The 19,066-nt window shown below is 35.8% G+C and overlaps 1 long non-coding RNA gene and 1 pseudogene across 1 annotated transcript in view; both read left to right on the top strand.

The window, feature by feature from the left end:
- LOC140710826 (uncharacterized) overlaps window positions 1–19,066 on the top strand; it is a 146,290-nt gene that overhangs the window by 12,689 nt on the left and 114,535 nt on the right. The window lies entirely within an intron of this gene.
- Window positions 6,400–9,153, top strand: LOC140710838 (NADH dehydrogenase [ubiquinone] 1 beta subcomplex subunit 3 pseudogene; annotated as a pseudogene).

A 19,066-nucleotide genomic window follows, 5' to 3' on the forward strand; every position in this document is an offset into this window, starting at 1 on the left:
GTTAGCAGGATCTAAACCTACCAAGCCTACACCTTGATGATAATCAGTAGAAAACACCTGTTTTTCAGAATACCCATGCCAACCCCAAAAGCCAGAAACACATTTCAAAAAATGTGTCTCAGGGTGCACATTTGCCTTCATCCACATAAAAAATATGTGTTTTTAAAAAGTTTCTTTGTAATAACAGTTTTCATTATGACAAAATTAGGTGGGTAACAGATAATATGTCTTAGTATGTGAAGAACATTTAAAAGGACAGGAGATGTATAAATACTCTTGGAAATTTTCCTTCATTCAGAAAAGGAAATTATATTTAGACTACTCAAATAAACTGATTTTAAAACTGATGATTTTTTCCTAAGCAAAAATCAATAACGTATGGCTCATATGCTAATGAATCAATTTTTCATTGCAAATCCTAAGTATAGTCCTGCAAATTCTCCTGGCTAAATCTCATCACAAGATAGTTGACTGATTGCATATTGCAGCAGCATAATGCTAGAGGAACTAATCTTGACTGATACTGTAGCTTTCTTAAAGGACACTTTAAAAACAACTGGTCTCGAGATTATAAGTTCTTTCTAAAATTCAATTCAGGTTATTGTTCAGGGTAAAAGAATTAAGAAAGGTCACTGGATGCATTGATTGTGGTGGTCCCAATTTAGTCACACAGACAGGCTCATTCTTTGTCTAATTGTGTCATCCCAAATGAATAGCTAGATTTAATCAATTCTGATAACAAAAAAAAAGAGTTATTCTCAGTAAATGGATTTTGCAAAGCAATCAAATCAGGTTTTATGTCTATCAATCCTAACCCAGAAATATTCAACAAAAAGCTTTATAAAATGCAAATTTTTAAAAATTATAGAAATGTTCTACTTCCTTATAATATTTACTTTTTTCATCTTATATTCTCTTTTTAATTTAAGGAAATCAAGGATTGCACAAAAGGTCAATTATATTACAGTATTTCTACTGAATAAAAACCAATCTAAGTGTTATAATGGCAGGAAAATTATTTTTATAAATATTATGATTTTACCATGTTTTTAATTACAGTACAAAATTCTTTTCAAAAGTAATTATATGATAGAGAACTAAGAGTAACATATAATTCAACAAGCTTCTCTTCATAAAAGAATATTAGGGGATTATTTTTGAGTGAATTGGCAGTTTAATATATTTGATTTTCTTTCCAAGTCTCACTGTGTCCATCTTTTGTACTGCAGCTGCAAAGTCTGTAGATTGATCTCATCAAATCTCACATGCAAATTACGGTTCTACCTCCACACACATTGGGTTTAATAATGATAAAAATAGATGACAAATATGAAAGGAAACTAGTGCAAAAGTCTTAGTATAGCCACAAGCTTAGCATGTTTCAGGAAAAATAATATGATGTAGCCCAAGGACAGTAGACAAGGGGTGGAAGATGAGATAAAAGTGGTGGCCAGAAGCCAGATCCTACAGCGTATTCAAGGCCATGGTAAGGAGTCTAGATTTTATTCTAAGGGTAATGAAAATACAAAATAGTGTTTTGTGCAGGAGAATGACATGATCTGACTAACTTCTAAAAGGATCATCCTGTCTGCTTTGTGGCAAATTGGCCAAAAAAGGGCAAGGGAATAAGCAGGTAGATCAATTCAGAAGCTATTGCAAGAGTTCAGGAAAGAGATGATTGTGTTCAAAACTAGGTTTGTAGTATAGAACAGAAACTCAGAAACTAGGTTTGTGATCGAAACTAGGTTTGTAGCATAGAGTAAGAGGTTGAATTCAGGAAATATTTCGGAGGTAGAACCTCCTGGATTTACTGATAGATTGGATGTGGGCATTGGGGGAGTTAGAAGAGATGAGGACATAACTAGGTATTTGAACTGAGAAGATGGGTGGATGATACTGTAAAGAAAAAGTCTGTGGAGGACCAGGTTGCCTGTGAGGTAGGCGTGGATTAAGAGTCCTGTTTACAAATTTTAGGATTGAGATGCTGATAGGTTTGGCTCTGTGTCCCCACCCAAATCTCATTTTGAATTGTACTCCCATAATTCCCACATGTTGGGGGAGGGACCCACTGGGAGATAATTTGAGTCATGGGGGCAGTTTCCCCCATACTGTTCTCGTGTTAGTGAATAAGTCTTATGAAATCTGATAATTTTATCAGGGGTGTCTGCTTTTGCATCCCCCTCATTTTCCCTTGCCGCCGCCATGTAAAAAGTGCCTTTCGCCTCCTGTGATCATTCTGAGACCTCCCAGCCATGTGGAACTGTAAGTCCAATTAAACCTCTTTTTCTTCCCAGTCTCTGGTATGTCTTTATCAGCAGCATAAAAACGGACTAATACAGATGCCTACTGAACATTCAAGTAGAGATATTGATTAGGCAGTTTCATATATGTCTAAAACTGAAGAGAGAGATCTGCACTTGGGGCATGTGTAGAGCTGTGGAATAGATTGAGATTGGTTAGGTAAGAATGTAGGTTGGTAGAGGGTTAGGGGCAGATTGCAGATACTCTAGTATTTAGAGATCATGCAGAGGAGAAGCAAGCAGACAATGAAAGAAGCCTGAAACAGTGTGCCCCGTAATATAGGAAATAAACAGAAGAAAGTGGCATCTTGGAAGCCAAAATAAATTAAAAATGTTTTAAGAAGAATGGAGTGGGCCTTCTAAAGGGGAGTTGAAAGATTTTAGATAAAAAGGCATCTTTGAAAAGTATTGCTTTTTTGTAAAAGGCAACTGAGAAATTGGGCTGTAGCTGGAGGGTGATATAGAGTAAAATACATTTTTATTTTTGCTTCTAATAATAGAAAAGATACTTAGTTTTTTTTTTAATTGTTTGTCCTTTTTCTATATTCATTTCTGATGGAAATGACATAGTAGAAAGGGAGGAATGTTTGATATACAAGAGAGAAGGAAACGTTTATTGCAGGAGTGATTTCCTCAACAGGGTGAGAGGATATGAAATCCAAAACGCAGTTGAGGGGTTAGTCTTAGATAGTTATCAAGTGCTACTTTCACAAGAGCAGGAAGAATTTAAAGGAGTTTTGATACAGATGCAGGGAGGTTGAGAGTTAATTTAAAGGAGTTTTGATACGGATGCAGGGAGGTTGAGAGTTTGGGATTTGGAAAGATGTCAAAATTTCTGATTTAGCTATGCAAGTGAAAACAATTCAGGGGCATAAAAGATTATTGTAATCAGTTCTACAAATTCAAACATCTAGCTTAGACCTTGACTCAGACTCCCTAGTTATAAGTCATTGCTGAATATACTCTTGCACAAGTTATTATAACATTCAAAATATGTTCATGAAGCATGTGTTAGAGAAATTAAGTCAGTAAGTACTTGTTTTCATTTCACAATCTAATTTGCTGAAAGCAATTCCAAATTCTCTGGAAATTATTTTTATTGCAGTGGCTGTAGAATGGTTTGCTTTAGAGAAAAAGGTCCCATAATCTTTGATAAAATTGAAGGTAGAATCAATGATATTTGATTCTGATTAATCTAGAGCTTAGTGGACTGTAAAACTCCTGGGCCATTTTGCTAAGCCACCTGGAAGCTCTTTATCCCCTTTCATCACATCCTAGGAAACCTGCCAACTGCATGTTTTGGAAACAAAAAGTTTATTCAGAGTTTTCCAGCTCACAATACAGTCAATTATTTTCAGTGTGCAGACACTATATGCTGACACAGTACAAAGTTATTTTGGGAAGCAGGGTCTCCAATCTGTATTTTCAGGCATTGATTAGAGACTCTAAGAATGGAAACATGATGCAATGTGCTAGGAAACAAGAGAGCTAATTTATTCCAATCGGCCAATCACTAGCTCAAGTCCTACTATCCTCTCTCCCCACACACAAAAAATAATTCTCTGTGTTGCAAGTTAAGATGACATTTTCAGAATCCAGCACATCAGAGCTCTTAGACATTATCTAGTTTAGCACCTTCTATGTATAAATAGGTAAACCTGAGACCTCCATGAGGCTAGGGACTTGCCAAAGTTTACCCAGCATATGCATGGTATAATCCAGACTTCCTGACTCCTTATGCATCACTCCCTTCACCATGCTTTTCAGCTCCTCTTTCTGGTCTCTTTACTATGGCAAAAAAATATTCTCTGAGCAGGCAAAGTGGTCAGGTTGACTCCTGGTATGACATGTACTACAAGCGTCTAGAGCAGCTGCCCCAGAAACCATAACAAAACCCACTTTAAGGATAAAGAGCAAGAACTAGAAAATCATAAGGCAGAAGAAGCAGGAAAGTAATATAAGGAGAGAAATAAAGGGATAAAATGTCCTAAACTAAGGGTAGGGAAAAAATCTAGCATGGGGAAAAATTAAGAAGGAAAAAATCTGGCATGAGGAAAATGGAAGAGGGATCCACAAATTGTTTGAGATGGAGGGGCAGAGAGGAAGATGAATTGTGTGGTGCTCTCTATTGGACTGATGAGAACAACCTAACCTAGCTGCCCTGACTCTTCCAAAGGCCACTCTATTTCATGCTTTTGATTTATCTTAACACTGACAGAGATAAACTTTCTACCTACCTACTCTTTTTCCTGTGCCCTACTTTTGCTGTAATCTTTTTGTTTGGGAATTCATGGCCTTAAAACTAAAGATTTCTTTACAAGTATAAAGAAATCAGAGTTTATAAAGCACTTACATATATATTATTTCCTTTCGGTTTCACAATAAATTTATGAGGTAGATACTATCTATGACTCTCCAGAAAGGTATATGGGTAGACAGAGAGAAGCTAGAGATTAGGAAGGGTCATTAAACTAAGTGTCCTATGGAAACACGCCAAATCAAGGAGGACTTTTCAAATGGGGCTAGGAGAAACTCAAGGCCACAAGCAAGAACAAACTAAATTATATATCCAAGTGCCATGATGACAGTAGGAAAATAAGGAGGTACAGACCAAGGAAATTGATGTACTTTGTCAAAGAATAAGGATGAAAAGTGGATGAATCTAATTGATTCAGAAATGTTGGTATCTGCAAACCTTAACAATGTTGTAGAATTCCCCTTTAATGTAAACTCAGACTGCCACAATGTAGGGTAACATTTCAAGAGAGCCATGCTAGGGGATGACATCAGCAAGATGGCAGAACAGAAAATCTTTGGTTCCATTGCTGCCACAGAAAGTTCATCTAGCAACTACCCACAGACCAGAACATCTTTTGAAAACTCCTCTACATGAAAACAATCCTAAGACACAAGTGTGGTCGAAAAACTGAATGAAATCCAAATTGGAGGGTAAAAAGAATGCCCTTATTCCAACCATGTCACCCCTCCCAATCCCTCAAGTTGACACACCACAAAGAGGATTTCCCTGGTCCCAAGGTTGCTATAGAAGGGAAAGAGAACAAGAGACACTTCCAAGGATCACTCTGTTCTCACCGGATAGGGAATATGAGGGGAAACATTATGGCTACACCATTGCATGTTAGATAGAAACAAAGAAAGGAGGCAGAGGTCACAGTGAACAGCATGCAGATATTGGTGGTACCTCTGTGCTTCTGTCAGCTGTGGTGCCAGATCAGAGATACTAGCCAACGTCATAGCACATATGCAAAGATGAGCTGGTTGCATCAAAAACACGGTGGAAAGTTCAATCTAGCTTGAATTTCTAGAGAGCTAGTCTCCACGCCCAGCTTCAGATCCCACCTCAGTGACCCTGCCCAAGCAAGGAGAATCCCACCTTCGCATATTTCAGAGAAGCAAAATGATTAGATGGCTTGACCCAGGAAGTCAGGCAGTGGCTTTACTTAGCCAAAAGCTCACTCGGTGTCCCTGCTCAGACAGGGAGACTCTCACTTCTGTGCATTTCATAGAGGTAGAGGGAATATAACTGCTTGACCAGGAACATCTAACAACTGTTTAACTCAACCAAAAGCCCACCCCACTCCTCCACCCTGAAGGGAGGCAATCTGAAACTGTGCATTTCTAAGGAATATAGCTTCCTGTGCTGCTTATCCTGAGCAGCAACTCTACCTAACCTCAAAGCCCAGCCAGCATCCCTGCTCAACTGCAGAACCCAAGTAGTAAAATTACCCAACTAAGATATATGTGTTGTGACCAGCCTCAACAGAAATCATCACTATACCCAGCCAGCAGCTCTGTCTGACAGTAGAGCCCAGCCAGTGGTCTCACCAGATAGCACAGCCCAACAAGCAGCCCCACTCACAATCAGAACAGCGGCAGCAGCTTAGCCAACTATAGAACTTACAAGAAACTCTGCCTGTCCAAGGTTGTCACCATCTGATCATAACAGAAGCACAGGCTAGACTAAATAATGAAGGACTGTCCCTTCAAAGAACACCTATAAAGTCCAGAAACGTCGTCCCCTCAAATGTGCAGACAACAATGTAAGGACACAAAGAGTACTAAAAAAAAATGGAGAAACATGACTCCTCCAAAAGAAAATCATAAAGTTTCAATAGAAAGCTTCAACAGCAGACTTTCTCAAGCACTAGAAAGGACCACTGAACTAGAAGAGAGAACAGTTGAAAGTATCCAGTCAAAGGAACAAAAAGGTAAAAGAATAAAATGAAATAAGGAAAGCCTACAGGAATTATGGAATATCATCAAGAGACCAAACACCACATAAGAAGAGCTGCAGAAGGAGAAGAAAGACAAAAAGCAGAAGGAAGGAAATAAAGATCAGAGCAGAATTAAATGAAACAAAGTCTAGAAAAACAATATGAAAAATCAACAAAAGAAAAAGTTATTCTTTGAAAAGATAAACAAAAATGATAAACTTTTATCTTGATTACCTAACAAAAAAAGAGATATCTCAAATAAAATCAGAAATGAAAGAGATGTTACAACTGATACCACAGAAATACAAAAGATTGTAACAGATTACTGTGAACAGCTATACGCCAACAAATTTCAGAACATAGAAGAAATAGATAAATTTATAAACATATACAACCTACCAAGGCTGAATTATAAAAAAAAAAAATAGAAAATTTGAATAGGCCAATAACAAGTAAGGGGATTACATCAGTAATAAAAGCTTTTCCATCAAAGTAAAGCTCAAGACCTGATGGCTTCACTGTTGAGTTATATCAAACATCTAAAAAAGAAATAATACCAATCCTTCTCAAACCTCTTCTAAAACTTTAAACAAGAGGAAATATTTACAAACTCTTTTTGTCAAGGTCAGCATTACCCTGATACCAAAGCCAAACAAGGACATTATAAGAAAAAAAAATTATAGGTCAATAACCTTGATGAATATAAATGCAAAAATTCTCAATAAAATACTATTATAGCAAACCGAATTCAACAACACACTAAAAGAGTTATCTAGTGGAATTTAACCCTGGCATACAAAGTTGGTTCAACATTTGCAAATCAGTACATGTGATCCATCACGTTAACAGAATGAAGGACAAATTCATATGATCATCTCTTTTGATGAAGAAAGAGCATTTGACTAAACTCAACATATTTTCATTGTTACAAATGCTCACCAAATTAGGTGTAGAAGAAATGTACCTGAACACAGGAAGACCACATGGAAGCTCACAGCTAATATTATGCTCAATGGTGGAAAATTGAAAGCCTTTCTTTTAAGGTCTGAAACAAGACAAGAATTCTCACTCTGGCCACTTCTATTCATCATAGTATTGGAAGTCCTTTCCAGGGCAATTTGGCAAAAGAAAGAAATAAAAGGCATTTAAAAAAGAAAGAAAGAAGTGAAATTGTCACTGCTTGCTGATGATATAATTTTATATATAGAAAACTTTGCAGACTCCACCAAAAACCTGTTAGAACTAATAAACAAATACAATAATCCTGCAGAATACAAAATGAACACACAGAAATGAGTGGCATTTCTGCATGTCTAACAATAAACTATCCAAAAAAGATCAAGAGACCAATTTCATATTCACGTGCTACCAAAAAAAAATATAGCAATAGATTGAACCCAGGTGGTGAAAGGCTTGTACACTGAAAACTACAACACACTGATGGAAGAAATTGAGTAAGATATGAATAAATGGAAAGATATCCCATGTTTATTGAGTGGAAGAAGAAATATTGTTAAAATGTTTATACTACCCCATCTACAGATGCAGTACAATCCGTATGAAAATTGCAATGTGATAAATAGAATTTTAAAAAATTATATGATCTTCTAAATAGATGCAGAGACATTATTTGATAAAATTCAGGATCTCTCATGATTAAAAACCATCAACAAAATTGGCGTAGAAGAAACATACTTTTCCAGGCACAGTGGCTCACGCCTGTAATCCCAGAACTTTGGGAGGCTGAGGCAGGTGGATCACCTGAAGTCTGTGGTCAGGAGTTCAAGAACAGCCTGGTCAACATGGTGAAACCCTGTCTCTACTAAAAATCCGAAAAAAAAAAAAAAAAAAAAAAAAAAAGCTGGGCGTGGTGGCGCACACCCATAGTCCAGCTACTCAGGAGGCTGAGGCACTAGAATCACTTGAACCTGGGAGGTGGAGGTCGCAGTGAGCCAAGATCACACCACTGCACTCCAGCCTGGGTGACAGAGTGAGGCTCCATCTCAAAAAAAAAAAAAAAAAAAAAAAAACTTCAAAGTAATAAAAATCATCTATGACAAACCTACAGCCAACATCACACTGAATGGGGAAACGTTGAAAGCATTCCCCTGAGAACTGGAACAATACAAGAATGCCCACGTTCACCACTTCAATTCAACATAGTACTAGAAGTCTTAGCCAGAGCAATCAGAAAAGAGATAAAAATAAAGGAAATCTAAATTGGAAAAGCGGAAGTCAAACTGTCACTGTTTGCCAATAATATGAATGTATATCTAGAAAATCCTGAGTTGAGTGTCCTGAGAGGTCAGATTGTTGTCAGACGTGGCCCATCGACATGGACATGAACATGAACAGAGTAAAATGGGACTTCCAGATTATAAACAATGGAAAATAGAAGGGACACCATTAGAAACTGTCCAGAAGAAGCTGGCTGCATCAGGGCTAAGGTGTCCATGGGGCTGCAATGAAGTTGGAAATACATGGGTGGCTTTGCAAACAGTATTTCCTTTGTTGGTGCCTTATTAAAAGCTTTCAAATGAGGATTTGCTGCATTTGTGGTAGCTGTAGGGGCTGAATACTACCTGGAGTCCCAGAATAAAAATAAGAAGCATCACTGAAGATAATATCTGGAAGTATCTTAGTTGGTTTTTAACTCTCCAAAATAAGAGTTATTTACTGTAGCCTACTCATCTGAGTTTGTCCCTTAAAACATGTTAGTAAGATTTCATAAAGTAAAAAAAAGTTTAAAAAAAGAAAAAAAAAGTCCTAAAGATTCATCCAAAAAGCTCCTTATCTGATAAACAAATACAGTAAAGTCTCAGAATACAAAATCAACGTACACAGATTAGTAGCACTGTTATACACCAACAACCACATTGAGAATCAAATCAAGAACTCAATCCCTTTTACAACAGCTGCAAAATAAATAAATAAAATATTTAGAAATATACTTAACTAAGGAAGTGAAAATCTCACAAGGAATACTAAAAAAACACTGCTGAAAGAAATCATAGATGACATAAAATGGAAACACATCCCATGTTCATGGATGGTTAGAATCAATGTTGTGAAAACGACTATACTGCCCAAAACAATCTACAGATTCAATGTAATTCCCATCAAACTACCATCAACATTCTTTACAGAACTAGAAAAAATTTCTAAAATTCATAGGGAGCCAATAAGGAGCCTGCATAGCCAAAGCAAGACTAAGCAAAAAGAACAAACCTGGAGGCATCACATTACCTGACTTAAACTATACTACAAAGCTATAGTTAACAAAGCAGCATGGTGCTGGTATAAAAACAGGCATGTAGACCAGTGAAATAGAATAGGGAACCCAGAAATAAAGCCATATCTAATACTCACAGCCAACTGATCTTCAACAAAGCAAACAAAAACATAAAGTGGGGAAAGGACACTGTATTCAATAAATGGTGCTGGGAAAACTGGCAAGCCACATGTAGAAGACTAAAACTGGATCCTCATCTCTAACCTTATACAAAATTAACTCCAGATGGATTAACAATTTAAATCTAAGACCTGAATCCATAAAAATGTGAGACGATAACATCAGAAAAACCCTTCTAGGTATTAGCTTAGACGAAGACTTCATGACCAAGAACCCAAAAGCAAATGCAGCAAAAATAAAAATAAATAAATGGGACTTAATTAAACTAAAAAGCTTGTGCATAGCAAAATAATAATAATAAATCAGCAGAGTAAATAGACAATCCACAGAGTGGGAGAAGATCTTCACAATCTTTACATCCAACAAAGGACCAATATTCAGAATATACAAGGAACTCAAACAAATTAGCAAGAAATGAACCAATAATCCCATGAAAAATTGGGCAAAAGATGTGAATAGAACATTCTCGATAGAAGATACACAAAGAGCCAACAAACATATGAAAAAATGCTCAACAACACTAATTATCAGGGAAATGCAAATTAAAACCACAATTAGATACTACCTTACTCCTGCAAGAATGGCCATAATTAAAAAGTCAAAAAATAATAGATATTGTAATGGATGTAGTGAAAAGGGAACACTTTTACACTGCTGGTGAGAATGTAAACTAATGCAACCACTATGGAAAGTAGTATGGAGATTTCTTAAAGAACCAAAAGTAGAAATACCATTTGATCCAGCAGTCCCACCACTGGCTATCTACCCAAAGGTAAAGAAGTCACCATATGGAAAAGACACATGCACATTCATGTTTATAGCAGCCCAATTCCCAAATGCAAAAATATGTAACCAACCTAAATGACCATCAACCAATGAGTGGATAAAGAAAATGTGGTACATATACACAATGAAATACTACTCAGCCATAAAAGGAATGAAATAGTGGCCTTTGCACCAACTTGGATGGAGCTGAAGGCCATTATTCTAAGTGAAATAACTCAGGAATAGACAACTAAATATCATATGTTCTCACTTATAAGTGAGAGCTAAGCTATGAGATAAGAACAATAAATATAATGGACTTTGGGGACTTGGGGGAAGGGTGGGAGGGAATAAGGGATAAAAGACTACATATTGGATATTGTGTACACTGCTCAGGTGATGAGTGCACCAAAATGTCAGAAACCACCACTAAAGAAATTATCCATGTAACCAAAAACCACTCATACCGCTAAAACTATTGAAATAAAGACAAAAATACAATGTGATTTTTCATAGAAAAACAATCCTAAAATTTATATGGAACACAAAAATCAAATATCCAAAGCATCCATAAGCAAAAGAAAAAAACTGAAGATATCACATTACCTGATTTCAAACTACACTAAAAAGCTATAGTAATAAAAACAACATGGTACTGGCAAAAGGAAAAAAAAATAGGCACATCAACCAATGTAACAGAAATGAAGTCATGCATGTACATTCAGCTGATTTTCAATCAGGGTGCCAAGAATACGCAATGCAAAAAGAACAGTCTGTTCCATAAGTGGCATTGGGAAAATGAGATATTCATATGCCCAAGAATGAAGTTAGATTTTTATTCAACACCATATAAAAAAATCAACTCAAAATGGATTTAGGATTTAAACACAACACCAGAAACTATAAAACTACTTGTAAAATGTATAGGGGGAATAATACATGATATTTGTCTAGGCAAAGGTTTTTTTTATTTGACCCCAAAAGTAAAGGCAAGAAAAGCAAAAATAGACAATTGGGATGACATCAAACCTAAAAGAAGCAAATAACAGTGTGCAGAGACAACATACTTACAAGTAGGAAGGAAATATTTGCAAGCCATATGCCAGATAAAGGGTTAATAATCAAAATATACAAGGAATTCAAACAGTTCAATAGCAAGTAAACAAAATACCCAATTTAAAAACGGGCGAGGGACCTGAATAGACATTTCTCAAAAGGAGACATACAAATGGCCAACAGATATATGAGCAAAATGCTTAATATTGCTAATCATTTAAAAATCACATTAAAACCACAATGAGCTTTCACCGCATGTCTACTGCAATGGATATTATCAAAAAGTTGAAAGACAAAAAGTATTGGTGAGAATGGGGAGAAAAGAAACCCTTGTACACTTTTGATGGGGATATAAATTTTGAAAGCTTTTATGGAAAAATTCCTGGAGATTCCTCAAAAAAGTAAAAATAGAAGTACCATATAATCCAGCAATCTCACTTTTAGTATTTGCCCAAAAGGTTTGAACACATTTTGTTGAGGTAATATCTACACAACCATGTTCATTTCAGCACTATTCACAGTGGTCAAATTATGGAATCAACCTAAGTGTCCATCAACAGGCTAATGGATAGAGAGTATGTGGAATATATAGACAATTGAATATTATTTAGCCTTTAAAATAAGAAAAATCTGTCATTTGTGACAACATGAATAAACCTGAAGAACATTATGCTAGGCGAAATAAGCCAGGCACAAAAAGACAAATACTACCTGTTCTCACTTATTTGTAAAATCTAAAATAATTGAACTTACAGAAGCAGAGAGTAGAATGGTTGTTATAGAGGCTGGAGGGTGAGAGGAAAGGGAAGATAATGGTCAAAGGGTACAAAATCTCAGACAGGAGAAATATATTTTTGAGATCTATGGCACAGGAGGCTAAATATAGTTAATAATAGAGTATTGTACATTTTTAAATTGACAAAAGAGTAAATTTCAAATGTTCTCAATACGTAAATATGTTAACTGTTTGAGGTGATGGATATGTTAACTAGTTGATTTAATTATTCCACTTTCTACTCATAAAGCAAAACATCACTTTGTACCCCATAAATATATGCAATTGTAAATTGTCATTTACAATAAGAAATTTAAAAGAAGACCATGCTAGACAGGATTTTTCATGTTAGTCCCATTTTAGAAATGACAAAAGGAGGTAACACACAGTAGCTAGATGGCAGATAAGAAGCCTAAAGCACATCTACGTGTTTTCAGGGTTTTCAAAGGTTATCTCCTCTAAGAAGCAGTTCCCAATTCCCACAGCCTCCCAATATAATACCAAACAGCACATTTGTGCACACCTCTCTTAGCTTACTTCTGGTTTATTCTTAGGGTTTCCATTTAGATTCAGAGTGTATATGTGCAGGTTTCTTTCCTGGGCATATTAGGTGATGGTGAGGTTTGCGATGCAGAATTTTCTGTCACCCAAGTACTGAGCATAGTAACCAACAGTTTTTCAACCCTTGCCCCCTGTCCTCCCTCCCACCTCTACTAGTCCCCAGTGTTTATGGTTCCCATCATTATGTCCATGAGTACCCAATGTTTAGCTCCCACTTACAAGTCAGAGCATGAAGTATTCGGTTTTCTGTTTTTGTGTTAATTCACTTGTGATAATGTCCTCCAGCTGCATCCTTGTTGCTGCAAAGGACATGATTTTATTATTTTTTATGGCTGCATAGTAATCCATGGTGTATTTCTGCCACATTTTCTTTATGCAATCCACCATTTTTGGGCACCTAAGTTGATTCAATGTCTTAGTGCTGCAATGAACATGTGAGTGCATGTGTCTTTTTGGTAGGATGATCTATTTTCTTTTGGATATATACTCAGTAATAAGATTCCTGGGTCAAATGGTAGTTCTAAGTTCTTTGGGAAATCTCCAAACTATTTTCTACACTGGCTGAATTAATTTATGTTCCCACAAACATTGTATAAGCATTCCCTTTCTCCACAGCTTCCACAGCACCTATTATTGTTTGACTTTTAAATAATAGCCATTCTGACTAGCGTAAGGTGGTATCTTATTGACGTTTTGATTTGCATTTCTCTGGTGATTAGTGGTGTGGAACATTTTTTCATACATTTATTGGGTGCTTGTATGTCTTTTTCGAGGAGTGTTGGTTCATGTCCTTTGCTCGTTTTTTAATGGGGCTCTTTGTTTCTTGTTTGTTGAGTTATTCCTTATAGATTTTGGGTATTAGGCCTTTGTTAGATGCATAGTTTGTGAATATTTTCTCCCATTCTGTAGGGTGTCAACTTACTCTGTTGCTAGTTTCTTTTGCTGTACAGAAGCCCTTTACTTTAATTAGTTTCTACTTGTCAATTTATTATTTTGTTGCAATTGCTTTTGAGGACTTAGTCATAAATTCTTTCCCAAAGCCAATGTCCAGAATGGTGTTTCCTAGGTTTTCTTCTAGCGTTCTTATAGTTTGAGGTCATACATTTAAAACTTTAATCCACCTTGAGTTAATTTTTTTATATGGCGACTGGTAGGGGTTCAGTTTTCTGAATATGGCTAGCCAAATATCCCAGCACCGTTTATTAAAAAAACTGTCCTTTACCTGTCCTTATTTTTGTTGACTTTGTTGAAGATAAAATGTCTAGCGGCAGCTTGATTTCCGGGTTCTCTCTTCTGTTCGGTTGGTCTATTTTTGTGTGTTCTTCTCTGTTTTTATACCAGTAGTATGTTGTTTTGATTATAGTAGTCTTATAATATAGTTTGAAGTCGGGTGATGAGTTGCCTCAGGCTTTGTCCTATTTGCTTAGGATTGCTTTAGCTATTTAGGCTGTTTTTCTGTCCTATATGAATTTTGAAACAGTTTTTCTAGTTCTGCAAATGATGTTGGTAGTTTGATAGGAATAGCATTGCATTGGTAGCTTTCTTTGGGCAGCATGGCCATTTTAACTATATTGATTCTTCTAATTCATGAGCATGGAATTTTTTTTATTTGCTTGTGTAATCTATGATTTCTTTGAGCAGTGTTTGTAGTTCTTGTAGAGATCATTCTCCTCCTTGGTTAGATGTATTCCTAGGTATTTTTTATGGCTATTGTAAATGGGATTGCATTTTTGATGTGGTCCTTAGCTTAAACATTATGGATGTATAGAAATGCTACTGGTTTTTATACATTGATTTCGTATCCTGAAACTTTACTGCAGTGGTTTATCAGTTCCAGGAGCCTTTTGCTGGAGTATTTAGGGTTTCCTAGGTATGGAATCTATATATTTCTATAGTATTTATTCACTCTCCATTGCCCCAAACTTCAGAATCAATTTCTCTTTTGTCCACTTCTTACCTTGTCAATCATTCCATGGAGTCATTCATTAGTGGTACGCATTGAGAATGCAAAAATAAATAAGATATGGGACATGCCCTATGTTATCTTCCTATCAGCTCCCTCCAGCCCTACTGACTTTTTGCTATATCTGCAACAGACAAAATGTCCAAGTTCTTTAAAGTATTTAAATTTTCTAATCCCTCTGTTTTGAATGCTGTTTCACCTCACACCCATATCTACATTGCTTACTTTTTCATGTTTGTATAGAGTAAGTATGTCTTCAGATGAAATGCTGCAATGTCACCTTACTACTGAGGCCTTCCTCTACCTTCCTATAGAAGCAGCACACGCCCTTCCTCTTCTTTATATTACATATAAAATTATATCTACTTAGATATATATACAAATATAGATATATCTACACACACATACTCCTTTGTATTAGTCTGTCTAAATTATAATGTGGTCATGAGGGCAGAAATTTTTGTGTCTTTTATTCACTGTCTTTCCCATCCCCAGAAACAGTGTCTGAAAAGAGAACTCAATAAATATTTGTTGAACAAAGGAATAATTACATTTCCCTGTCTATCTGTGCAGCTAGACTGTGAATTTCTCAAAACAGAAAGAGCATGTCTGTCTTCACTATTATATCTACAGTGTTTTGCAGGGGACCTAAGACACACTTGGTGCTCAATTGAGATTGGTGGAGCAGAAATGGGCAGCGTTTCATATTCCTCTATATCGAGCTGCAGTATAACCCTGAATTGTTTCTTCTGACAACCTCAAATTTACCCCTCCTCCTTCAACTCCCCACTGAGCCTCATTATTCTTATAGTGTTCATTATCCTTACCTAGTAACTCTTCCAACACTAATCCAGAATGAATATAGCTTTATTCTCTGATGACTTAGTTTACTGAGGGTCTTTTGTATCTGCCAAGTATTCTGCACCTCACGAGATATTTGTTGATTAAGTTACAAGAGAGGAGCCATAACTTCATATATGTGAACATCAGCACACTACAGTGTCTTGAAATGCTATTTGGAGCAATACAATTTTAAACTAGAAAGACATAAAAAAATACCTTCTAAATATAAAGCTAGCTAAATGAATTCCCCAATCAAGATTTTGCAAGTAATTACAGAATTGGATACATTCTGTATTTGAGTTAATAGACTTCCTTTTTTAGGGCATAGCATTCTTAATATCCACATCATGCTTTCTATGTGTTCTTTATGCTGCCTAACACAGTTTGAATGCTCAAAAAATAACAATCAAATTAAAGCCATGGCAACCCTAAAATTAGTAAGTCCAATAAAGTGGTGCTTGGCTCTTTCTCTTTCACAGGCAGGTGCCTGCCAAAAAACTTGCATAACAAATGCAGTCTAACCCGAGTCATTGGTATTTGGTCCATTTTCTTACAAGAAAAACATTTACAATCTCTAAATAGTGGAAGGAAGGATACACAGAAAAACAATAACAAAATTATTGGAGTTTTGCTCAAAATGACAAAGTAATAAATCAGAATTACGACAAGCCACTGACCTTTAAATATTCTTGAAAACAGATTGCAGGAAACACCCTGACTTAGGAGAGGACAAGAAGGACCATCAAATGGCTCCTTTTCACTGGTGACTTTCTCTTCCCTCATTGGCCTGTCTGCCACAGCAGCTGCCAGTATAATGGAACAATAAGATGTGGATAAGGACAAGCGCCACTCTACCCATACCCTGTCTTTGCTAATGAGTGGGTATTGTTGGCTAACAACAAAAGGGCATCTTAGTTATGCCTTTGTGTTCTTGTGATTTGCTATAAACCAATTTATAATTGCACACACTCTAACATACATAGAGAAACTTACTAATGTTTCATAATCTATTTCAAAGGATGGATTTCACACTTCTCAGCTGAGACTTCTGGGGTCCTTGTGAAGTCCTGTGAAGAGAGTGCACTTTAATAAAAATATGTTCCACATCATTGTTTTAGATAATATTTTAATCCTCACAATGTCTCTCTGAGATAAATGGATAATGATATCCTCATTGAAAATGATAAAATTAAGAATCAGATTGTCACGTACACTGGGTTATACAATCATCCATTATTCAAGTAATGATTCAAAATCTAATAGATCTAACTTCAAAACCTATAATCTTTCCACAATAGCATGGTAACTTCAAGTACTATAAAACAGTATCTGAACTGAAGGTCCATTAAATGGTTGCAGTAATTGTCCTGATGTTCTATTTGAATAGAATAAAAGGATTACATCTGTTTGGGTATGAGATACTTTATGTTTTCATACACATTATTCTATATAATTTCCCTGTCTGCTTAGTCACAAATGATGGGCCTAAGGAAATAAACGTGTTTACTGCTATCACCTCAGAATCACGAGAATCACTTTATGTGAATGGAGTGAGAAGTCCTGTTCGTGGACCTATATTTCCTGAATATTTTCCCACTCAGCCAGCTTCCCCAAACATCTGTTGCCTATTCTTTGAACAATTCACTAAATATTAGTAATAACAATATCACTGTGCATTATTACTGCTATATTAAGGATAAAGCAACCAGACACTTGGTAGAGTTAGGTAACTTATTCATGGTCACACAAGAGGCAGAGCCAAATATTAAATTTTAGTCTTCCAAGATCTGTGCTTTGCCGTGACATCTTTGTTTTGCTATTAATCTTTATGTAGGTGTATACATGTGTGCATTGGCACACCTGTTTCTTCTCCTTAGTTAGACTGTAAGCTATTAAAAAGTAGGGATTGTTTTTTGTATTTATTTATATGTTATATTATACCTTGTTAAATTGTACCTTGTACATGATAATCAAGAAATGGGAATATATCTTTATTGGTAGTACAAAAATGATTTAATAGAAATGCCAAATAAAAACTGATTTCTACTAATAGGTGGAAAAATGACAGAAGCTACTCAAAATAATACAAATAGTTTCAACATACTCTGGTATTTAAGATAGTAATCAATACAAAACGCCACCAAAAAGATTTATTTTTGAGAAACTGGTATGATAACATCAATAATAAACGTATATAGAACTCTAAATTAACCATTTAATCTTAAGCTGTAGCTCAATATAACTAAAGCATGTTATATGTGAAAGAAATATGTAGCCAAATAAACTGATGGCAGGGCCTTGGTTTGTGCAATACCTGCACAAGATATCAAAAGAATATGTGCAAAATGACCTATTTTATTTTTCTATCCTGTGCAGTTGCTCCTTATTACTACAAGGCAGAAGAACTTTTCATGATCTATAAGTAATTCATTCTAATACATTTATATCATCATTTATTTTTCAAAATTTTATGCAAATCTATGTGTAATACTATAAAATTAATCCTAAGTAGGGAATAAGGAAATTGTTTAAGTAAATGCCTGGGGAGGCAGGCTGAATGAGAAAATATTGAGATAATATAAGTCCATGAAGAGGACACATTGAGTGATTCTCTATATTCTGTGATGATAGAGGCAGAAAACACATTTCCTTAGGTACATCATTCATGAACAGAATGAAGTAAAATACTAATAATTTAATTCTATCAGAAAATTTTTGCCCTTTAGTCAGGCTTAATATTACCATTTTTTTCTTAATCCTAACTAAAACATAAACCCAACTTTTATTGAGTATGGAGCACAATATCGATTGCAATTCCTAAGACAACTGCCATCATATGTTAATTTTCACTTTTATTTTAGGTACAGGGATGTATGTGCAAGTTTGTTATACAGGTAAATGGCATGTTGCAGGGTTTCGGTGTGTAGATTATTTCATCATCCAGGTAATCAGCATAGTACCCCACAGGGAGTTTTTTATATCCTTACCCTCTTCCCACCTTCCACTCCAAAGTAGGTCTCAGTATCTGTTGTTGCCTTCTTTGTGTCCATATGTACTCAATGTTTAGCTCCCACTTATTAGTGAAAACATGCAGTATTTGATCTTCTTCTCCTGTGTTTATTTGCTTAAGATAAGGCCTCCAGCTCCATCCATGTT

The sequence above is a fragment of the Chlorocebus sabaeus genome, chromosome X (genome assembly GCF_047675955.1).
Source record: "Chlorocebus sabaeus isolate Y175 chromosome X, mChlSab1.0.hap1, whole genome shotgun sequence".
NCBI lineage: Eukaryota > Metazoa > Chordata > Mammalia > Primates > Cercopithecidae > Chlorocebus > Chlorocebus sabaeus.